Genomic DNA, 24,216 nt, shown 5'->3' on the forward strand with positions numbered 1-24,216 from the left:
TAACTAGAGGTCAAACTGCTCCTGATCCAAAGTGGTCAGCTGAACCTGGTTAAGCCTTGTAAGAGCCTAAGACAGTACAGTCAATCAATCAACGTATGCTGAACTGAAAACAAAGAAGAGATCTCTGCTTATAACACTATTATGAACTACTGTGTCATTTCCTTTTTAGCCACTATCCCATCTGTCTTCCCCAGAATCAGACAACTCTATAGCCTTCTACCCAGTTTCCCTGAAAGCTGTACTCAACAGCATTTCAAAGCCTGCATTCTCTTTTCTGGCACAAAGCCTAAAATCAAGCTCAATATTATGTGTTGCCTTAACATCCGGTAAAATCAGGAGGGCCTCAAATGACCTAATTACAAACTCTACTACCCACTCTGCTTGGTAGACAAGGTCCCTGAGCCAAACAATCCTCCTTATCAAAGGGACTAAGGTCCAGTTCCTATTTATCCCTGAGTAGTGGGCTTCAGTTCCTTATCAGCCCCCAAAATTATTCCAGCAAGCCAATCATATCCTCTGAAAGAAACCGGGAGGCAACCCACCCTTTTGATACTACAAAGCCTGCCTCCCACAGCACCTGATTACTCACTCTGCTCCTGCGGGCAACCCTGTGTCCTTCTCTGGGGCTGTGAGTATATGTGACTAATAAGCTACGGTCAGTCTCATCAGCCAGTGTCCAGTGTTGTGTGTTCAACCATCCCTATAACCCTAGGGTAGGAATCCCTTGCTCAGCAACAGGGTGAATAAGAAGTCCTGAAATCTCTTTTTTGCCCAATCCACTGGCTCTTCTTCATATGCTTGAATCTCTAGAATGCCTTTCACAAGGTCATCAATTGCTCCACGATGGTAATAATGTCCAGCACCGTACTAAGCACTGTCCATACACTTTTCCTTTCAATTCCCCTAACATTCCCATTATTACCCCTAACGTACAAATGAGGAAACTAATGTCTAACAGGTTATGCCCAAGACCATATAGCTAGTAAGTCTGAGCATGGTACCAATGCAGTTCTGCTGGCTCCCTGTTCTTAATTACTACCTTAGTCTTGACAGAACTTCTGGGCTCGGTGTTAGCATTCCTCAACCCCTCTCCACAGACAGAGATGTGCTGCTGGCTGGCCTGACAGGAGCACCTGCATGTGAGATGCCTTATTTCTTCCGGTGGCCTCTGCTGAAAGATGGATGGAGATGCTTATCTGGAAAGAGTGCTGTTGGAACAGGATGGTTGGCTGGCTGCCAAGAAACTTCCCTTGATGGCTTGAACTTAATTTACCAAAAGGTCTAGTCTGGTTGTCAACCTTGCAGATATAAACACCCTATCCTATAAAAGTCTCACAGTTAATTGGTTGGGAGGTTGGATAACACAGTCTGAACTTAAAAGAAATATAAATCAGAAAGTGAATTTATTAGTTCATTTATTAGCAAAATAGGCCTACTCTTTACAGTTAGGTGTGAAAAAACTCAAGCAGCAAGGTCAAGTACCATCAGAAGAGACTGTATACTACCAATTCAATGGAAACCCGGCGCATCTGTCTTCATCTTGCAAGTAAATGCCAGGCCCCAGACTGGGCGGACAGGGTCTGAGCATCAGTGTCCACAACACAGACACCACCAACTAACATTCGATCTTGTCCGTTCCATCACCAACTTCCTGGACTCTTCTGTGGCTCCAGTCTCTCTTTTGATTTAGTTGGATTCAGCTTTGTCTTTGAGGTAACCTTGTGCAGGTATTTAGTAGCACTGACCATGTGCTAATTTTTCAGTCTCTTTCAGAATGCAAGCAGTGCCCTCCTGTTGCCCCTGCCCACAGGCTTTTCACTCGGTGCTCTGAACATCTATCGAGTCAGAACTACTCTTCTTGCAAGGAGCTTCACCCAATGAAGCTCTCAGCTCACTTCAAATTTATCCACCCTCTAAAGTCTCCCTGGCTATTATCAGATTCAGTCCTCACTCTTTTCCTTTCCCCGGGTTCCTCACCCACTCCCCCCTCCCATGCGCTTCTGTAGCCTGTCACTCTGCCTTCAGTCACTCTGCCACCCATCACTAATTAAAACTTTATAAAAGGAATTTATCAATACCAAACATATGTGAAATGACTCTTGATCAGAAGGATAATAAAAATCTGAGAATTCTGCAACTAAAATTATCCTTAGAGACTATATGTAATTCAGGCCTGTCATTTTACAGATGAAAAAAGCTGATAGAATTAAGTGACCTGCCAAGTCACAGGCCTAAGTAATGGCAGGGCCAAACCCAGGACCCGGATTTCTAGATTTTCAAGCCAGCACTTGAACCAAAATACCAAACCCGTAAGTATACACAACAAGGGAGTGGCTCAGTGGGGAGGGCTTCCTAGGTATCTCAGACTGGTAGCCACTAGCAGCAGGCCTGTTATACAGCACATTCACTATTTTTCCTTTGAATGTTGATTAAGTATTAACCACTGATAGCTCTTTCAATGAGAAAATAATTATCCTCAAGCCGGAAAACTGCCCAAAAGTGTCTTAGGGAATATATGATTGCAATTTCCCCGATCCACTATCATTAATACAACTAGAAGGTAGATTTGTGACTTCACAACAAAAAGAAAAACCACATTTTTAAAGTGACTCTTTAAGATACTTAAAAGATTACATGTTTAATGAATATATAACTGAGGTCATGATATAGAAGGCCTTCTTACACATAAAGGAAACAGATGAAATTCACAAACAATCAAGCCCATTAAAATCAGGCAAAGGATTGGAATAAATCTCTCCAAAGAGGATATAAAAAATGGCCAATAAGCACATGAAAAAATGCTCAGTATCAGTTGTCATTAGAGAAATGAAGATCAAAACTGCCAGGAGCTACCACTCCACACCCATGAGGATGCTATAATAAAACAAACACACACAGGCAGAAAGTACAAGTGTTGCTGAGGATGTGGAGAAATTGGAGCCCTCACACATTGCTGGTGGGAATGTAAAATATGCAACCACCACGGAAAACAGTTTGCAAGTTCCTCAGAAAGTTAAACAGAGATACTACATTAGCCAGCAATTCCAATCCTAGGTCTAACCCAAAAGAAATGAAAACACATTCCACACAAAAACATGCTCATGTTCACTGAAACATTATATGTAATAGACAAAAACTGGAAACAACACAAACGTCCACCAACTGATAAATGAACAAACACAATGTTATATAGCTTTACAATGGAATATTATTCAGCCATACAAAGGAACGGAATACAGAAAGCATACAACAGGAGTGAAACTTGGCAACACTATGCTCTGTGAAAGAAGCCAGTCACGAAAGGCCACATACCACAGGATTCATTTACACAAACTGTTCAGAATAGGCAAATCCACAGCAATAGGAAGTGAATTAGTGCTTGCCAGGGGCTGGGAAGAGGGGGAGTAGGGGAGTGAATGTTAATGGATATGGGAGTTTTTCTTTTAGAGTGATGAAAATATTCCAGAATTAGAAAGTGGTGATGGTTACACAGACTTTTAAGTTGTATACTTTAAAACAGTAAACTGTATAGTATGTGCATTATATCTAAATAACTTTTTAAAATTAGACTCTAGAAGATTTTTAATAACATGAGGAAATGCTTTTAATATACTAAAAGGAAAAAAAACAGCATGCAATTGATATTCCAAATTCCAATTTGGTTTAAAAGTATTTGTACATGCATGTACATATCTGCATTTAAAAAGACAGAAAATATATCAAAATGGGTTCCTAGGTAGTGTAACGATGGGGGATTTATTCTTCATACATCTCACAACTATTTATAGTAAACATGTATTATTTTTAGAACAAGGGAATTTAAAATAGAAACCCAGGGTACGCCTGGTTGGCTTCAAAGCCAGTGTCATTTTCAACTACCTATTCACTATTAAACATTTATTTAGTTCTTACTATGTACCAAGCAAAATTAAAGAAGATATTATCTCTGCCTGCAGAGAATTTCCACAAGTCTAGCATGAGGTTTAAACCTGAGTCTATGGATTTGGAAGGGAAAGAAGAGTCCATGTGCTCTTTAAATTACATGCAATGTCGTCCCAACTGCACACTTTCCAGGGCGGAGAGCCCACTGCTGTCATGAGCAGCAGTGCAGCTTAATGGTTAAAGGATGGAGCTGGAGCCACACTACCTGGTGTGAAGATCCACCGTCCAATCACAAAGTGTGTGATCTTAGGAAAATTACCTAACCTGCAAGGGGCACAGTTTCCTCCTCTACAAAATAGGGGCAATAATAGTACGTCTCTCACGGGGTGGTTAGAAGAGTCAATGAGTTAACACCTAAAGCACCAGCACTCTGCACTGAGGACATATTAAGTGTGTAATAAATTCATTAGCCGCCAGCCACTATCAATCACCATCACTGCCACCATCCCACCACTGAATTCTCAAGGAGGTAGAGACTGGATGGACAAAAGACCACTATAAAGATTGTTTGCCACATCTAAACTGGCAGCATCTGATTCTTGATAGGCCTATTAAAACCATTACATTAAACTCACTTCATTTTCTAGATTCTCTCAATTTCTAATGAAACTCTTCTTTTGAGGCATTGTATAAAATACAATGAGACAAAAACATCAAAATGTTCGGTATAATAAACCGCTTGTGTCCTCTTATCTTCTAACTCCCAGAAACAAGCGATTTTTCAAGGCTATTCTAATGGAAGGAGGCTTTGAGAGGCTTATCTGTCTCTCCCGTGCCTTTCCGGCCATGCTGCTCTGATTCAGTAGCTCACCCAAGATGACTCTTCACAGGCCAAACTGCAAAATCTCTGGAGCAACACAGTCATCTAACGAGTGGCTGGGGACTGTGACTGCATTCCACCTACTGCAACTCTTCCATCCTACAGTCAAGAGTCTCAACAAGCAATCATCAATCCAATGCTTTTATATCCTACCTCTTAGGTGTTAAAAAAAAAAGACTCTTGGCTTTGTCACTGGTACTTACAGGCATTTTGCAGTGACCTGAAGATGTGGATAAGTTCTGAGGTTTCACCAACTTGATTATGAGAATACACATGCTTTTCCTCAGCCATCTAGACACACAGAGGAACACAGTAACAGCAGACCAAAGTTCAAATCCAAAGATACCCATTTAATATAAAAATTAGAGCACTCAGGAAACTACACAATACCAAACCAGGCTAGGTGACTCTAGAGACTAGGTGCCTACAGTAGGGGTCAGAAGCTCTAGGGACGCCTGGGTGGCTCAGTGGTTAAGCGTCTGCCTTCAGCTCAGGGCGTAATCCTGGAGTCCCATGATTGAGTCCTATATTGGGCTCCCTGCATGGAACCTGCTTCTCCCTCTGCCTAAGTCTCTGCCTCTCTATCTTTCATGAATAAGTAAATAAAATCTAAAAATAAATTAAAAAAAAAACAAACCTCTGGAGCCCGCTTTACTATGTATCGCCCACCCTGGTGGTAACTCACAGCAAATTAGGAATCATCACGACTTGCAGTACTGTCGCTCTCAAAGGCTGTGTGACTTTAGGCAAGCCACTTAACTCTCTAGGCTTGTTTCCTCATATATAAAATGGAGGTATTAGTGCTTGTTAGTGAGATAGCTGTAAGTACTAATAAGCCACTGTATGTATATAACAAAGAGTGCTGGGCTGTAATCTGAGAGAATTCAAAGCCTTAAACTCACTGAAAATTAACAGGTGATACAAGAACTTTTGAAATCATTTGGTCCAATTCCCTCATTTTGTAGATGAGGAAATGGAGGCGTTGACATGTGTCTCAAGATCTTCCAGGTAACTAATGACAAAAATAAGACTCTTCCTGTTACCTATGTTTCTGGTATATACTCTAAGCAATGAAGAACACATTTTGGAAAGGGAAAAAGACACAGTTCGGAAGGGTTAAGGTAGAGATCTAACAATAGGAGCTAACATTCGCGAAAGTTTATTATATCCCAGGCACTGTGCCAAGCACTTTGCATGGTAGCCTTATATAATTTTTGCAAAACCTGTGAGGTAGTTACTATTATTAATTCCACTTTCAACTGAAAAAGTAGAGTCCTATCAAAAGTAAACAGCTTGTTGGGCAGCCCAGGTGGCTCGGTGGTTTAGTGCTGCCTTCAACCCAGGGCGTGATCCTGGAGACCGGGGATTGAGTCCCACGTCGAGCTCCCTGCATGGAGCCTGCTTCTCCCTCTGCCTGGGTCTCTGCCTCTCTCCCTCTCTCATGAATAAATAATCTTAAAAAAAAAAAAAAGTAAACAGCTTGCCCTAAACCACAAAGCCGATGAGTGCCAGAGTCCGTAAATGAACCCACACTGTTTGACTCCAGAGCCGGAACCTTTACCGCTGGATGCTGCCCAAGCGTGGGAACTGAAAAAGCAGTAAAGCTCTTGATCCCTCAGTCTTTCTCCCACTTTTTTGGTAACTTCTCTGTTCAGAGGCAGGGCAGAGATACATAGTAAACAAAGTAGGGCTTTTGTTGTTGCTGTTGTTTGTTTTTAATTCCAATAAACATACAGTGTTATATTAGTTTACAATAGAGATTCACCAATTCTATACATTACCCAGTGCTCATCATGACAGTGTACATAAAGTATTTCTAAAGTAAGAGGAGATGACTTTAATTTTGAGGCTACTTATTCTGTGCTCTATGGGCACCACACACACTTCTTTGAAGCCATGAAGCAGGTAATGGTGCTGTTGGGACAGATGGAGCCCACGCAGCCCTAGTGGGGCTCTAAGGCCCCAGTTCCTTAGTCAGTGTGTGGCTGTCCATCCCACAGATCTTTACTGAGCTCAGCCAAACACCCTTAACTAAAGCTGTCCTTACATTGAGAAGAAGTTCAATATAATCCTGCTCTCAAAGAGCTCACGGCACAAGTAAGAACATCACTTTTAGCTTAGAAGCCTATTCTTTTTACACCTCAGTAGTATCAGGCACACTGAAGACTATGGAGTTCCCCCACTGCCTACATTACTGTCCTGTGACACTATGCAGATCACCCAACCTTCCCTAGACCTCTGTGCACACTCACAGATGAACTCCATTCTCCTCTCCTCCAGTGCTAGAAGTTTCTTGTCTTTGAAGAAGCAGGGATTATTTTCCTCTCCAACTTTCTCTTTTCTATCACCAGGGAGCATGACTTGAGGGGGTTAACTTGAGCTAGCAACAACAACAAAATGCAAAAGAGGATAACTTTCCTATTGCTTCTAACTTTGGGAAAGAGCCTATGGGATTCCATAGTATTTGCTCAAAAATGTTCAAAGAAAGACATGGAAAATTTCATCCTCAACACTTCACTGCCTGAGAAAAAAATCCAGAACTCTAGGGGCCAATTATTCTGCTGTCTTGGACTCTGACCTTCGAAAGTCTCCCTCTGGTTTGAACCTGACTGGAACTGAGGGCAGCTGACAGCAGAGTGCCGGCTATAGGAGCAGCTTGTATCTAGGTTGGTCAGAGCTAATGACTTCAGAGCATCATTCACAAGTTATAGGATCTCACTAAACCTATGGCCTAGACAAATAAGAGCAGCAAGTTTTATACCATTATTTAAATTCCTAAGTTCCTGCTATGTTCTCAATATCATGCTGGGAGCCAGTACTCAAAACACTGGCAGGCCTTTCAAAATCAACTAGTACTAGACTATACTAATAAAACCAGGCCAAGAGAAAGCAAGTGTGAGCAGAACATATAAGAGAAGCGGGGCAGGGGGTGGGGGATTCAGAGGGCTTACTGTTTGCAAACAAGTAAGGGAAATCTTTGTGATTAAACTAGATAGAAGGGAAGACTAATGTAATACTATGAGCTGGAGTTTAGAATGGAGTAGCTTCTTGACCGTCATCCTTGTTTCTGCTTTTCCCTAGCCAGCTGAGACTTTAAAATTTGAAAAACAATCTTAGTAAGAAGCTAAAAAGAGATGGGTTCTAAACCTGACTTTAACTTTGTAAACTGGAGTTACTTAATTTTTCAAAATCTGTTTCCTCAACCTTAAGGGAGGTAATGTGTAAATGGGAACTCATAATGCTATCTACATTTTTCTATATTTGAAACTTACATATTTTAATGGAGAAACTAATTAATACCTATTGCTTAGTTGCTATAAGGATGACAAGAAATAATTATGGAAAAGACCTAGCCAGTGACTAGCATTTTGTAGTATTCAATAAATGATAATTATCATTATCAACATGCTATTTTTTAAAGTTCTGGGATGAGGGTAAAGAGAACAACATACTACAAACAAAGTGAATTAACAGCTGCAGACTGTATACTTAGGGATATCTGGATGTCTGTACAAGGACAACCTTTCCATATATGGGTCTTACAGGCTCGCTCTTTCATCCACTTTCATCTTCCCCTTCCTGCTTTATTTATCCATTCAACAAATGTGTACAGACTGCCTACTGTATGTAGGACACAGAGCTATGTCCTGAGAATGGGAATGTGAGAAAGACAGACAAGAGAAGGGGTTCTGAGGGGATAATCCAACAGGATGGGCTGAGGAAGAAATCTATGAACCATCTGAAATGATATATAAAAGTATATGAGTGTGTGGTATATACATTCCTCCAAGAAGTTCTGGAGGGATTCTAAAATTCTAAAAGGAATTTTTTTTTTTTTTTAAGTTAAGAATGAGGGATGCCTGGGTGGCTCAGCAGTTTAGCACCTGCCTTCGGATCAGGGCATGATCCCAAGGTCCTGGAATCGAGTCCCACATCGGGTTCCCTGCATGGAGCCTGCTTCTCCCTCTGCCTGTGTCTCTGCCTCTCTCTCTGTGTCTCTCATGAATAAATAAATAAATCTTAAAAAAATAATAATTAAGAATGAAAACCTAATAAGCTTAACAAGAAGCATACAAAATTTATAGGTAAAACATAAAACATTCCTGAAAAATCACAAAAGTGGCTTTGAGCAAATGGAAAGACAGGCCGCAATCTTGGAGAAGAAGACTCAACATCCTAAAGATGTTAGTTCTCTCTAAGCTGATTAATAAATTTAACATAATCTTAATAGAAATACCATCCGTTAATGCCTGAAATTAGACAAATTGATTTATCAAGTTTATGTGGCAAAATGAACAGGCAGAAACAGCCAGAAAACACTAAGAGCAATGTGAAAAAAAATGGCCCTTCCAGATGTTAAAAAAAATTCCAAAGCCTCTAAAATTACGATGGTTTTGTAACAGCATATGAACTGACAAACCAATGGCACAAAATAGAAAATTCAGTAAGAAACTCAAATGCATACAACAGTTTAGTATCCAGTAAAAACAGCATCTCAAATCAATGGACCAAAAAATAAGGACTTTCCTTTCTTTCTTTTTTTTTTTCTTTCTTTCTTTTTTTTTTTTTTTTGTCTTGAAGAGAGAGAACGAAAGTGGGGAAGGGGGGCGGGGGAAGACAAAGACAGGATAGTCTTAAGCAGGCTTCAGGCCCAGCATGTAACCTGACCTCAGGACCTCGAGATCATGACATGAGCTGAAATCAAGAGTCGGATGCTTAACCCACTGAGCCACTCAGGCGCCCCAATAAGAACTTTTCATAAATAGCGTTGGAGCACCTGGCTGTTTCTCAAACCAAATATCAAGATAAATTCCAGAAGGATAAAAACCTTAAATGTTTAAAAAAAAAAAAAAAAAAAAGGGAGGGGGAACCACACATATACTGGAAGAAAACATTAATGAATTCCCCATGAATTAAGAGAAGGGCAAACTTCCTGTGACTCAAAATCTAAAGCAATACATGGTAAGACCCACAAATATAACTATATATAGGTGTAAAACTTTTATACAGCAATAAAACAACATATGCAAAGTTAGGCATATGACAAATTGGAAAAAATGTTTTTGCAACTTATGCCACAGACATTGGGCAGGTATCCTGTATCTCATTAAAGGAGAAAACAAATTTAAACTATACTGAAATTATTTCTTACCTAACAGATGGGCAAAACCCCCAAAACTTTGATAGCAAGACTCAAGAGAAACAGAGAAGGAGGATCAGGTATGAAATAAAAACTTCTGTGAATGCACCTTGTGTGTAGTTTTGATTTTGGAACCATATAAATGGTTTACCTAGTTAAAAAACAATATTAGATTTTTTTTAAAGCAATTCTTAAAATTTCAAACAAAGAGCCTGTTGATAAAGGTTATCAAGTTGGTGGCATACACACACAGGAAATAAATACATCAACTGACCTCAGGACAATATTTGACAACACATTTGAAGCAGCACATAATCTAAGGACAAAGGAACCACATAAAAAACTCAACATTCGGTGATCTCATGATCAGTGCAGATAGTGGCAAGCCTGGTTAGTAACATGACCAGAAAAATGCAAAGCCCCAGAGTGCAGCTGGCCCACATGTCCTGGGAAGGATGAAGTTCTGCGGCCCATCGAGCATGACTGACCAGTGCTCAAGTAGAAGAAGGGTGAGAGGGGAGGGTAGAGGAAGATAAAGCTTGAGACAGGCCTCGCCAGAGCTTGAGGGCAGTGCTGGCCAAGCCAAGGAACTGTATTATCCTGAGGGCAGGCAAGCCACTTGAGAGTTTAAAGCAAGGGGGACACAGTAACATGTGATCTGTGCTTTATAAAGATCACTGGCAACAGTGTACAAAATAGATTAGAAAGGAACAAAGGAAGAAGCCAGCTGGCCAGCTAGGAGGCTGTTGTAGTAATTCAGGACAAGAGATTACAGTAGCTTTAACCAAAAGTGAAAGGGGACATCAATAGGCTTGTAGCCTAAATAAACGTGGACTATTTATGTGTAGGGAGTGGAAGGAGGGTGGTGGGTTGACAGAAGGGGAAGAACATGGGGGCACTTGCTGCCTTTTGCCAACTGTGTGGTGCCATCCACTGAGATGAGGAAACCAAAGATAAGTACCAGATGGAAGAAAAATGGCAAGTTCACTGCGCCAGAGCCCCTGACATCACCCTTCAGAGCTAGTGGGGACAAGGAGCTAAAGGAGTCAAAGAGGAAGATCCAACAACCAGGCTGCAGTCTCAGAAAGCTGAGAAACAGATGAAACTAGCAGGGTAGATGACCTCTTGCAATATTTTCTCAAAATCAGAACCACATACTGTTCACTTTTTTAGATTTTAACAAATTTCAAGTAACCAATATTTACGGGCGCCTGGATGGCTCAGTCAGTTAAGCATCTGCTTCAGCTCAAATCATGATCCCAGGGTCTTGGGATCAAGCTCCACATGGGGCTCCCTGTTCAGCAGGGAGCCTGCTCTTCCCTCTCCCTCTGCCCCTCTCTGTGCTCATGCTCACGGTCTTGTCTCAAATAAACAAAATCTTTAAAAAAAAAAAAAAAAGTAACCAATATTTAGAGCCCCAATAGCTACTAATCCTTTGTTTCTCATCTCCCTCTTCCTTCTTAGGCCCTTCCCTTCATAAAAATGTACTTCGTAAAACACCGAGAGTCCCAGAATTAGACTCTCGGCTGATAGCAGAAGTCACTCATGCAAATACCTCCAGGGGTCAGGCAGATGCAAAATCTCTCTGTAAATGTAAGCAACACATTGATAAACACAGTATGGGCCAAACCGTGGCCCACAACAGTTCTGGACTGAGGTCCCATGTTTACAAAATGCCCCAAGATAAAGACCTAAAGATGGTTCCTTTTATTTCCATTTGAGTACTAATAAACCAGAAACTGCATCTATGAGACAACTTTTTCAGAGGTCCTTAGTATTAGATAAGTGAGGTAAGTTTGGTTTCAGAAAGAGCTCTTTCCCTTCACACAGATGGATGCCAGGACAAATGCAGGGGCAGCATCTCTCTTCCTTCACTCCTCTGTCTCTGCCTCCTTGAATCCATCCCTCTCCTCTTCCTCTCTCCCTCCTAATCCTACTTTCTTATGGTACTGAGGAACCGAGTCCAGTTGCACAAATTTGATGCCTAGAGCCAAAGTATTAGGCTGCTAAGCCTCTTCCTTTCACCTGTCAAAAAAAAAAGAAAACAAATAGGGCAACTGCTACCAAGGTTGCCAAGACAACACATCACCAGTGTGGCAGTCTCCTGTAAAATCATGACAATGACCTCTGAGGCATTTCTAAAGTACCTCATGGGGTAAATACCTCTATCAGACGTGATCACTCAACTATGCTTGGCCACTTTCAACAGGAAACGAGGCCTGGAAAGATATTTTCAAAACTGAAGTCAAAACCACACAGCAGTAAGAAGTAACTGGCTTCAAGGGGATTCTCAATACTACTTTGGGCCAGTGGTATTACATGTAACATTTTATCGTTGGCTCTGCACCTTTTGAAGGTCAAGGATCCCTCTGAGACCTGATCAGAGAAATGGGCTCACTCCCCAGGAAAATGACATTCAGAAAAATTTGCAGGCAAATTCAAAGAATCTGTGGGTCCCTTGCAACTCAACCGTTTACCCCAGATTAACCACCTGAGATCAGCAATAATGTATTTACTTCATCTAAGGAAATGAAATACTTGGTGCCAAGAGTTTGAAGATTTGGAGTTAAATAGTAACATTAGGGAAATATAAGAAAAGCTAGTATTCTTTCCTTACCCTTTCCCTTGAGGGCTGCAGAAGCCTCAAAACTGCAATGGTCTCTGCAAATGACACACCATACCCCCTCCATGACTTAAAGAAAGTGACAATCTCATCTCTGAATTTAAATGCCCTTAATATTTAATTCTTTCCTCTACATGGTTACAGCTTGCTTTCTTCGCATTATCGAGATGATAGCTTTAGAAGGCAGCCTATTGGAGATCCGGAAAACCATAAATTCCAATTCAATTTCCTTGTGAAAATCAAAGAGCTCACTCTCTTGAAGAGTTGAAAGCGGCTGAGGGGTCACTGCCTTCCTCCGGGGTGCTGGTACACGCAGTACTCCAGAAGGATAACGTAAATACTCAGTATGAGGCAACAGGGCATACCAATTTGTTTTTCAATCTATTTTATTTCAGTTCAAAGCTTCCTTGCAGACAGATAGCCCAAGAAAACAAGTCACACTTTGGTTATACTCAGTCTTCTTCAATCTCCAAAAGCAGTTGAGTATTACCAAGGTGTGGCTCGTTTTCCTGCAGTGCCTGCCTGCAATGTTGCTTTGAACTGAAATAAAATAGACTGAAAAACAAATTGGTATGCCCTCGCTCCTCCTGCAGTTTTATATTATCCTTCAAAACCAGTGTTACCACCTTCTCTTTACTGGAACCTAACAGCCCCAAATCACAAAGTAAAACTGGAATACCTGAAATGTGAACGTCCCACCCAAACCTAAAATAGCAATTTAATGCAAGGCTTATTGTTTAACCTGCCACTCTCTGTCCAGTTCCTTGCTCCATTTGCTGGGCTGGATTACATCTTCTAAAGACATGTGCAATCTGGATACTAGACATAGTTTAAAGCAAAACTTGACATTGCTGATCTTCTTATACAGTTTGCTTGATTTCTTACTGCCTTTGCAATTTTTCACATTCATGAACCCAAACACCTTTTTATTTTTACCAATTCAAAAACTCTACTACGTGCTTTAAAACATTCAATGCCCTGCATAAAGTATGCATCATCATCTTGAGAACTTTCAGAGGAAACTCAAAACCATTTGCAAACAAACCATTTGAAACGACTAACAACTAGAAGAAGCCTATCATTTTCTTAGACTGCCTTAAAAAAGTGCACGTCTTCAATGGAGGAACACACTAAAATAATGAAAAGTGCCATGAATAAACAGTTGTATAATTTGGTCGAAAAAAAAATTAAAAGCCGTTTGGAAGAGTTCTATCTCAACAGAAACATTAAGAAAAGATAAGACCTGTTCCTGTCCCTGGTCTCTTTCAAAGATAGAAACTTAAAGACAGACGCACCTTCAGTTCTGTTGGTAAGAGAATCCTGGGCTTTTGTTATTATTTAGCACTTCAAATAAATTTCCATTTGGGGCCAAATTTGGTTAGTTTTCTCTAACCAGAATTTAGCAACATGTGTAACAACAAAAAGGAGACACCCAACCTGTTATTACATTTTCTCTTATTTAATCCACATAATAATCCTTTGAGGAGGTACCATCATTTTCTGCCCATGGGCATGCCACTCTCTCAACAGTAGAGCTGGCTTCAGGGAGGGACAGGGACTTGGAAGCACACGACTGAATCACAGAACCACTACTAACTTCTTCCAGGTCTCCAACACCCCAAATTCTTGCAACTTCACAATCTCTGATCCTATTAAAGAGTTCTTCCTTCCTAGTTGTCTCCCCTCTCCCTTCTTGCTGGACTGGATCCCGGTCACTCAAGAGTTTCAGCTTCAAATACCTTTCTCCAGTGGCTTACTGGGCCATCCCGGTAAGAGGGATCTCCCACAGATACCACAATTTGTGTTAGACATGAGGTGTTAGGTCCATCTTCCTCATGGTAATCATAAGACACAGTGGTGTCTGGTACATAGGAGGCACTCAAATATTTGCTCAACCAATGGCCTGAATGTGTTGATTTAATACTTACCAGACTACAGGCTGTGGGCACTAGCTAGGAACTGATACAAAAACAGGTAAGGTGTGGTCCTGCCTTGAGGGCATCCCCGAGTTGGTATAAAAGATAATAAACGGGGTTCCTGGGTGGCTCAGTGGTTTAGTGCCTGCCTTTGGTCCAGGGTGTGATCCTGGGGTCCCAGGATTGAATCCCACGTTGGGCTCCCTGCATGGAGCCTGCTTCTCCCTCTGCCTGTGTCTCTGCCTCTGTGTGTGTGTCTCTATTGAATAAACAAATAAAATCTTTAAAAAAAAAAAAAAAGATAATAAACAGATGGGATAATGCAGGATGGTGTGATCAGTTAAAGTTCAGATCTCAGCTCCCTTGAATATTAACTATGTAATCTTGTAATCTCTCCTGAGTCTCTGTCCTCAGCTTTAAAATAGGAATTTTTTTTAAAGATTTTATTTATTTATTCATGACAGACACACAGAAAGAGGCAGAGACAAAGCAGAGGGAGAAGCAGGCTCCCCATCGGAAGCACGATGCAGAGAGAGACTGGGATCATGCCCTGAGCCAAAGGCAGATGCTGAAATGCTAAGTCAACCAGGCGTCCCTTAAAATGGAAATATTAATACTACCTTTATTGTAGTGTTGGCATGAGGACTAAATGATAATCCATGTAAATAAAGCAGTAGTGTATTAGCAATGCAGAAATCATTTAATATTAACTACTAATTTTATTATGATGCTATGACACCTGTTTTTAGAATTACTTTTGCCTACCCACATACCATCTGTCCAAGACCCTACTGAATTTAAATTCCGTGAAAGGGTAAAGACCATGTTCATCTTGTTCACCACTGTATTTCCAGGGATTTTTTTTTTTTAAGATCTTATTTATTTATTCATGAGAGACATAGAGAGGCAGAGACACAGGCAGAGGGAGAAGCAGGCTCCCTGTAAGGAGACTTGATCCCGGGTCTCCAGGATCACGCCCTGGGCTGAAAGCAGGCCCTAAACTGCTGAGCCACCCAGGGATCCCTATTTCCAGGGATTTGAATCATCCCTAGTACATAGTGGGTGCTCAACAAATACTTGAATGATTCATGAAAGCATGCATGCATGCAGGCAGGCAGGCATGGGGTGTTCTGAAATCATTTGTTAAACTAGTGACGAATCGCTAGGTTTGGGAACTACTGCCATAGAAGAAAGGCATCTATTAAATTAGAAAGCAGGGCAGCCCAGGTGGCTCAGCGGTTTAGTGCTGCCTTCAGCCCAGGGTGTGATCCTAGAGACCTGGGATTGAGTCCCACGTCGGGATCCCTGCATGGAGACTGCTTCTCCCTCTGTCTGTGTCTCTGCCTCTCTTTCTTTCTGTGTGTCTCTCATGAATAAATAAAATCTTCAAAAAAAAAAAAAAAAAAAAAAAGCAGGGCGTGACATGTTTGTCCTTTAGCTAAGTCAAAAACAAACTTTCCCTTTGAGGTTCTGATTATATCTCCATAAACCACACACAGATGTGATACAAGTTCAAGGAAGAACCAAGGAGCCCCAGGTTGAGACTTGAGAAAGCAGCCTGGAGCAGCAGGAGGTAGGTTACCAAGCAGAGGGCTCCCTGGAGGGGGCTCAAGGTGCCAGACCTATAATCTAGTGCACCCTTAAGGAAGTGTAACCTCAGAATCTGGGCTTCCTCTCTTTGGGGGGGGGGGGGGGGGGAAACAGGGGCACTTACTCATGAAGTGTTGTCAGCAGAAAAAAAAAAAAAAACAGAACTCTCTGGGTATGAATATAAATAAGGCGCCTGGCTTATTATTGCAAGCGCTGGATGATGCATGGTGACTGTTGTTTAAAATAGGGGAACTGGCAGCCCGGGTGGCTCAGGGGTTGAGCATCTGCCTTCAGCCCAGGGGGTGATCCCAGAGACCTGGGATCGAGTCCCACGTTGGGCTCCCTGCGTGGGGCCTGCTTCTCCCTCTCCCTGTGTCTCTGATAAATAAATAAAATCTTTAAAAATAAAATAGGGGAAACACTTCACACGCTGAATAACGGATCACTGAGAGCAGAGCTCTGGGGGTCGAGCTCCAGGTGCAGGGAGTCGAGCTCCAGGTGCAGGGGGTCGAGCTCCAGGTGCAGGGGGTCGAGCTCCAGGTGCAGGGGGTCGAGCTCCAGGTGCAGGGGGTCGAGCTCTAGGTGCAGGGGGGCCGCTCCGTGGGAAGCGATCACAGCAACCGCCGGGCCACGCGGGTCCAGGTCAGGGGGGCAGGGCCGGGCCGCAGTATTCCGGGCTTTGCGGGCCACGCCGTCTCTGCCTGTGTCGCTGCAGCGACTCCGGGAAGAAAGGAGCCGTGGACGGCACCGAACGATGCGCATGGCCGCGCTCCAAGAAAACTTCACTGGGGGGGGGGGGGGGGGGGGGGTCACTAAAATTGGATTTCATATACGTTTCACAAATCACACTAAAGTCTTCTCCCCCGCTAACCCCCGACCGCAACCGTTTAAAAGGTAAAAAACCCCACGGCCAGGCCCAGGCCGAGTGCGCGGACGCCCGGCGCAGGAGAGCGGGTCGGAGGCTCGCGGCGGCGAGGCCCAGGCGGCGGCCGGCGGGCAGGCCCCGGGCGGCGGGCAGGCCCCACGGCGCCCCGCGGCGCCCCCCTCGGGCACTTACAGCCGAGCCCGCGCGCGGGGGTCCGCGTCCCGGGGAGAGCCGGCCGCCGGGCCCGGGCAGAGCCCCGCCGAGCTCGCCTCGCCGCAGGGTCTCAGCGCGCCCGTCTTGTGCGGCGCCTCTCGGGCCTCGGCTGCTCAAGGGGTCTCCACGCGGAGTCCCGGCCCCGTTTCTATGGTTACCTGTTCAGCACCGATTCAAACTGCCGTTCTTTATTGACAGCGCCATAGAGGACACACGAACACTCCTGCCCGAAGGGAACAATAAAGCTTTCTCCATTCAACAGCGCCAGAGACGCCAGAAGGCGGCCATCTTGAGGCGGGCGCGTAAGGAGTGTAAGCGGCGAGGGGGCGGCCCGGCCTGCCCCGCGCGCGCCACAGTCACGTGCCGGGGGAGGGGCGGGTCTCGCGGGGCGGGGCCTGAGTCCCGCGCGACCTCCGCCGCCGCCGGGGCGCTGGGGCTCCCTGACCTCTGACCCCTAGCCACGCCCTCCCTCCCCCACACCCTCTTTGGAGACTTTTAGTGGGGTTCTACCGACTCTTGCGGGGGCAATGTCCGGGTCACGGTCTTATTTCACGAATGGACGCAAAAAGGTTGCTCTGCGTTTTTCCAAAACACGTTCACGTGCAGAGCAGAGACGTGACCCGAGCCGCGTCCCCAGACGCGTCCTCATTGGTGGGCGGGCTCGGCGCCGCTCGGCCGTGATAGGCTAACGGGCTCGTGTCAGCCAATCGTCGCGTCTTGAAGGGCTATAGTCCCGCCTCTCCCTCCTCCCCCTAAGGAATTTAGGGGCAGGTGTTTTTTGGGGGCGGGCGGGGGTGATCAGAGCCTTTTTGCTCAGTTTCTCTTTTCACACGCTTTGTTGCACCGTGAGCGTTCCACGCTGGAACTCCTGTTTGCAGCCCTCGTACAGCCCAACCGATGCAGTCAGATCCAGACAGTATCAGACAAATTAAGTCACATCAGTGCTGGCCCACTGAACCTCACACTGTCACTCTGTCACTGACGCGCAGCCAATTTTTCTGTCACTGCCAGTCATGCCGCCCAAATCCAGCAGTCGCAGTACAATGCCGGGTTCCCTCTGTGGTTACAGCTGTTACATCCACAATGTCAATACTCGGTCGTTCCGAGAGCTGTCATTGTCAGGCTGACTCCCACTGCATCCCTGGTTTTCATCACAAGTGCATGCAATCTGCGGGGCAGAACTGTCACTTGCATTGTCGCTGTCGTCGGCTTCATTATTGTTTTACTGTCACTGTCCGATAGGCGACCCCTGTCCATGACCACAAACTAAGAAAAATTCTGTGCAGTGTAGCAATTGGACTCTGCGCCCGGCTGTCAGCCTTGTGGTTGTTTTCATTGTCATTGTCATTCAGCTGCTTTCACTGCCCCATAGTCGAGCCAGTATTTAGCAGGCCCCTGCCGGGTACACAGCTGTCCTCCTTACTGCCCAATTAGTCACTTTCACTATTGTACTCACGCGTCACTGTCACATGCAGGGTCAGTTTTACTAGACCTGACGTCTAGTCACTTTTGTAGTCACTAGAGCCGCACCACGGATGCTGTGCCCCCAATCATTCATTTCCACCATCTCTGCATTCATCTTCAACAGGAGCCCTTCAGACGCCTGGGTGGCTCAGTGGTTGAGTATCTATCTGCCTTCGGCTCAGGTCATGATCCCCGGGTCCTGGGATAGAGTCCCACATCCGACCCCCCCCACGAAGAGTCTGCTTCTCCCTCTGCCTGTGTCTCTGCCTCTCTCTCTCTCTCTGTGTGTGTGTCTCATGAATAAATAAATAGAATCTTTAAAAAAAAATAATAGAAGCCTTCAATTTACAGAGTTGCCAGATTTGGCAAACAAACCAAAAATACCTAGTGTGGTATTTGCCACATAGTAGGCGCTCAAACAGTATTTCTCGAATTAATGGATTTGTTTCTTGCAAACCAGTATTAATGCCAATGCACTGTATGTAAAGGTGAATGAGTAGCTTGAGGTTCAAACATCTGAAACAACAGAAATAAGTTTGAAGCCACGATCCGTCCTCCCTGTTCCACTTAACAAGGCTCTGCATGCTACAGGGACTGGGAGAAGACGTGAGAAATGTGGCTACCACGTACATGAATTCCTGGGATCACAGTTGCAAAGAACAGGATTTCTTAATTTTGCATTTCTTATTTTAAAAGGAATATATGTTTATGAAATATAGGAAGGACTCTTTCTTTCCGAAGGAGTGTTTTAGCTCTGACAAAAAATGCCATCCCTCAACACACACTCATACACAGTCATGGGTCAGTGGCTGCAGTTTCTCCATGACTGCTTACTTGAGGTTTTGCTTTATTAGATGTTCCCAAGGGACTGCCTGGCCTATAGTTCATGAAGAAAAGCATAGGGTCATGGAAATAATGGTGCTGGCTCCCAGCTGGCCATCACATGGGAGAATAAGAAAACAAGGACAGGAACCTCTAAGGACCTCATCTCTCCAGAGAGCCTCAAGGATTTTAGAGAAATAACTTGTGCTTCCCAATCGTCAGACAGACCCAACCTTGACCTGAAGGAGGAAGGTACTTGAGAACTTTTCACCCTTTCTTCTACTGTGACAAGAGAATATTCCCAGGCTGATGCCTGAGGAGGCTCCAGCAAAATTACCAGTTGTTTTTGACTCCTACATGCCAAGGACACTGAGATGAATAGAACATGATCCCTGCCATAGGAAATAGAACAGCCTCCACCACTTCTACTGCTAATAGCAGCCAGGCATCATTTACCTCACCCTGGTCTCTGCCAGGGACCATGCCACGCTCTATCTAGGTTATCTCATTGAATTCTCATCATCCCCCCTCCCCCGAAGAGATAGGTGACATTAGTGTCCTTTTTTATGCAGGAGAAAACAGATTCAGAGAAGGTGACACAGCTTCTGAGCAGTAGAGTTGGGATTTAAACCTAGGAAGTCTGACTTCAGAGTCTTCACTTTTTTCCCTCAGAATAATGTCTTGGGGGTTTTACAAAATATACGTGTCCATTATAAAGAGTTCAAGGATTACAGGAAAAAAAAAAAAACAAATGAGAGATTTAAAAACAGAATCACTATAAATCCTAGCACTTAGCAGAAACGTATCATTATAGCTGAGCATTTCTCCATCCCTGGGTATATATGTAGGTGGGTACATGGACAGATAGTAACGATAATAATGAGTTTCCCTCCAGTATTGCACTATGTGCGGGACATTGTTCCAAGTGCTTTCCATGAATTAACACATTTAATTTACTCAGAGAGACATAGACATAATTTTATTAAAATAAACTCATTTCACATACTCAGGGTTCACACCAGCAGCCAACCACCCGGTGATGTTTTTCCCCAAATCTGGTTCTTTTCTCAGTCTTTGTGTCTGTTCTCCGCCTTCTAATCAAATCCTAAACCCAGAGTCCTTGGGCTGCAAAAGCAGTCTTTAAATAGCACCCTCTCTCCACAGCTGCTGCCCGGTCAAATGTCTCTGCTGTTCCCTCAGGCGGTGGCGGTATTTGTTGAAGTGAAGTTTGCTAGATGCTTGACATACGCTTTTTATTTGTTAGAGTAGGTATCTGGGCCTTGGCAATCTTTTTTCCTGGCTTTTTATGTGTTCAAATTTCACTACCCTTTTCTCAAATCCAAATGAAGCTTGGTCTTCAGATCTTGCCCAGTGGAGACCAGTGAGTCTCAGATGAGAAAGCTGTTGGAATTTGCTGAATGACTCAGAAAGGTCAGGCGCCTGCTCATCCATCCGGCACAAAAGACAAAAGACGCGGAGGAGGGAGACCGCCTTGCTGCAAAGGGGCTGCCCAGCCAATGGAATCTGGAGCCTTTCTATGGGTCTTGTCTTACCAATATCGTATATTGTGAATGCATCCCTTGCCTTGGTTTCCCCCTAAACAAAAGGTGCTTTACATTTAGAATGATGAAATGAAATTGACATCTCCATGGAGATGGAGCATCCACAGAAGCTATGATTTTCCAGCCAAACCTGCTTCTCCTCTTCAGCAACTTAGCTCAGAAAGGACAACCCACCCACCATTCTCTGCCCGATTGCTCAGGTCAGGCACCTGGAAGTTGCCCTTGACACTTCTGTTGCTTGACCTCAATCAGTCACCTAATCTTACTGATTTTACCTCTTAAATATATATCCTCCGTTTCCATGGCCAAAGTCCAGTTGACCTTTATCTCTTACCTACTGTAATGTCCTCATTCTCTGGCCTCCTTCGATATGCTTTACCTCCTTCTGCAGATGCAAGCCAGCAGAGTTTTTCATGTCACTTACAATCAACTTTATTAAGCATAATTCACATATAAGAAAATGTACTCATTTAAAGTGGAGTCTTGGCAAATGCATACACCTGTGTAACCACCGCAATATTGAGATACAGAACATTTTTATTTTTTAAGAGCAGTTTTAGTTTCACAGCAAAAGTGAGAGGCAGGTACATAGATTTCCGGTATTCCCCCTGCCTATACACATGCATTACCTCCCCTAACCATCAACATCCCCACCAGCGTGACACATTTCTTACAGTTATTGTATCTACGTTGACACATCATTATCGCTGAAAGTCCATAGTTTACATGAGGGTTTATTCTTCTTGTTGTACATTCTATGGGTTTGGCCAAATATAGAATGGCATGTATGTAGCATTATAGTATCGCACAGAAGAATTTCACTGCTCTCCTGTGTGATACTATAATGGTGACTATATTTGTACTCTTTGCCTCCAATCCCTGTTAACCTTGACTTATTGACTGTCTCTATAATTCTGTCTTTTCCAAGATGTCATATAGTGGGAATCATCCAGTATGTGGCCTTTTCAGATTGGCTTCTTTCACTTAGCAATATGCATTGAAGTTTCCACCATGTCTTTTTCAGGCATGATAGCTCATTTCTTTTTAATATTGAATAATATTCCATCATCAATATGATTCATAGCATATTGATCCATTCACCTATTGAAAGACATCTCAATTGCTTCTAGGTTTGGGCAATTATGAATTGAGCTGCTATAAACATCCGTGTGCACACTTTTGTGTGGACATAAGTTCTGAACTTGAGTCAACATCAAGGAGCGGTTGTTGAAGTATATGGTAAGAGCATGTGTAGTTTGTAAGAAACCACCAAACTGTCTTCCAAAGTGGTTGTACCATTTTGTATTCCCACCAGCAATGAATGAGAGATCTGTTCATCCTCATTAGCATTTGGTGTTGTCTTTATTCTCAACTTGGGTCATTGTAATGGGTGTACAGTGGCATCTCATTGTTGCTTTGTGTTTCTCTGATGACATATGATGTGGAGCATCTATCTTTTCATACACTTGCCATCTGTATGTCTCCTTTGGCGAGGTGTCTATTAAGGCCTTGGACTTATTTCTTCAGGAGGTTGTTTGTTTTCTTATTGTTGAGATTTGAGAGTTCTTTGTATATTACAGATAATAGTCCTTTTTCAGGTATGTCTTCTGCAAATATTTTCTCCCAGTCTGTATCTTATTTTCTCATTCTCTTGATAATGTCTCTGGCTGAGCAGAAAGTTTAATTTTAATGAGCCCAGTTTGTCAATTCTTTCTTTCACGAATCATGCCTTTGGTGTTGTATCTAAAAAGTCATTACCATACCCAAGGTCATCTAGATTTTCTTCCTCTGTTACTCTCTAGGACTTTTAGAGTTCTGCATTTTACTTTTAGATCTGTGATCCACTTTAAGCTAATTTTATAGAGTAAGGTCTGTGTCTAGATTCCTTTTTTTGCATGAGGATGTTCAGTTTTTCCAGCACCATTTGTTGAAGCTATCTTTGCTCTATTGTATTGCCTCTTCTACTTTTTTTCAAATATGAGTTAACTCCATATAGATTTTTTTTCTGGGCTATTCTGTTCTATTGATCTATTCTTTTGCCAATTCCACAGTCTTGATTACTGTAGCCTTACAGTAAGTCCTGAAGTTGAGTCATGTCAGTCCTGCAACTCTGTTTTCCTTCTTCAATATTGAGTCGGCTAATCTGAGTCTGTTGCCTTTCCATATAAACTCTGGAATTTCTTTGCCCCCTTAAGTGGTACAGGATAACTAGAGTGGGTTGGAGCTGGGTATTTTCCTTCCACCAGGTCAGTTAGGCTCTCAGATGAAACCTCAACAGATTAGACTCTGGTTAAATGGTTCCCTAATGAGGGCAGACCTTAGTCTTAAGAACAGAATGCTCTGGTGTATTTCAAAATTGTTCCTTTCCGTTCCCCCTGGCAAAAGCACCAGGGATTTCTCTCTGGTATTCATTAGTGGAGCTCTAGAAGGTAAAACTAACAAAAACCAACAAGACTACCCTCCCCCATGACTGGTCCCTATGGAGTTTTTTTGGGGGGGTTTTGCTTGCTTTGTTTTAGGTTTTTTTTTTTTTTTTTTTTTATTCCTGAGTGACACACAGGGATGTGTGTGACACACAGAGTGACTCCACAGGGAGAAGCAGGCTCCCTGTGGGAAACCCACTGTGGGACTCGATCCCAGGACCCTGGGGTCACACCCTGAGCCAAAGGCAGACGCTCAATCACTGAGCCACCCAGACACCCCGCCCCCCCCCCCCCGGAGTTTTTAACTCTCAGACTTGTCTATACTGACCCTCCAACATTTTATCAACTACAGTTCAGGTTTCTCTGTCCCTACGCTGGTTTCCATTAAGGTTTCTGCTCAAGTGAGTTGTGATTCTCTTTGTTTGTCTGTCTCTCCATGGTGGGGGGCAGCAGTTTGCTCTGTGACCTTACTTCTCTGATGGATCTAAGAAGGGTGGATTTTTCAGTTTATTCAGATTCTTACTGTTAGAACAGAGTAGCTATTTCCAAGGTTCTTTTGTGCTAAACTAGAAACCAGAGTCTTGAGACGCTTGCATCACTTGAAAAAGTGCACTGTTCGCTTGTGCCCGTTCCCTATTTAACTGCCCTTCTGCAGCCCTTCCAGCAACAAATCTACTTGCTTTCGGTATAGATGACTTTTGTCTGTTCTGGAATTTAATATACTGAAATTATATGGTATGCAGTATTTTGTTCCTGGATTCTTTCACTCCACATAACTTAGCTGAGCTTTATCCACGTTGTTAAGTTTATCAATACTTTATTCCTTCTAATTGCAG

At 43.3% G+C, this 24,216-nt stretch overlaps 1 protein-coding gene and 1 long non-coding RNA gene across 11 annotated transcripts in view; one reads left to right on the top strand and one right to left on the bottom strand.

The window, feature by feature from the left end:
- ZBTB40 (zinc finger and BTB domain containing 40) overlaps positions 1-17,449 on the bottom strand; it is a 73,711-nt gene extending 56,262 nt beyond the window's left edge. For 4 of the 9 annotated variants that reach the window (XM_072827909.1, XM_072827913.1, XM_072827907.1 and 1 more), the window contains exon 1: positions 17,268-17,448. The gene's annotated coding sequence lies outside the window, so the exon portion shown is untranslated. Of the gene's footprint in view, positions 1-14,453; positions 14,723-17,267 lie in introns of those variants that run through there. The other 5 variants (XM_072827914.1, XM_072827910.1, XM_072827912.1 and 2 more) reach the window with 3 other exon arrangements.
- LOC140634242 (uncharacterized) overlaps positions 15,259-24,216 on the top strand; it is a 28,657-nt gene continuing 19,699 nt past the window's right edge. For both annotated transcript variants that reach the window (XR_012031753.1, XR_012031752.1), the window contains exon 1: positions 15,259-16,014. This is a non-coding gene — a long non-coding RNA (uncharacterized lncRNA). The remainder of the gene's footprint in view (positions 16,015-24,216) is intronic.

This window comes from Canis lupus, chromosome 5 (genome assembly GCF_048164855.1).
Source record: "Canis lupus baileyi chromosome 5, mCanLup2.hap1, whole genome shotgun sequence".
In the NCBI taxonomy this organism is placed as follows: Eukaryota; Metazoa; Chordata; class Mammalia; order Carnivora; family Canidae; genus Canis; species Canis lupus.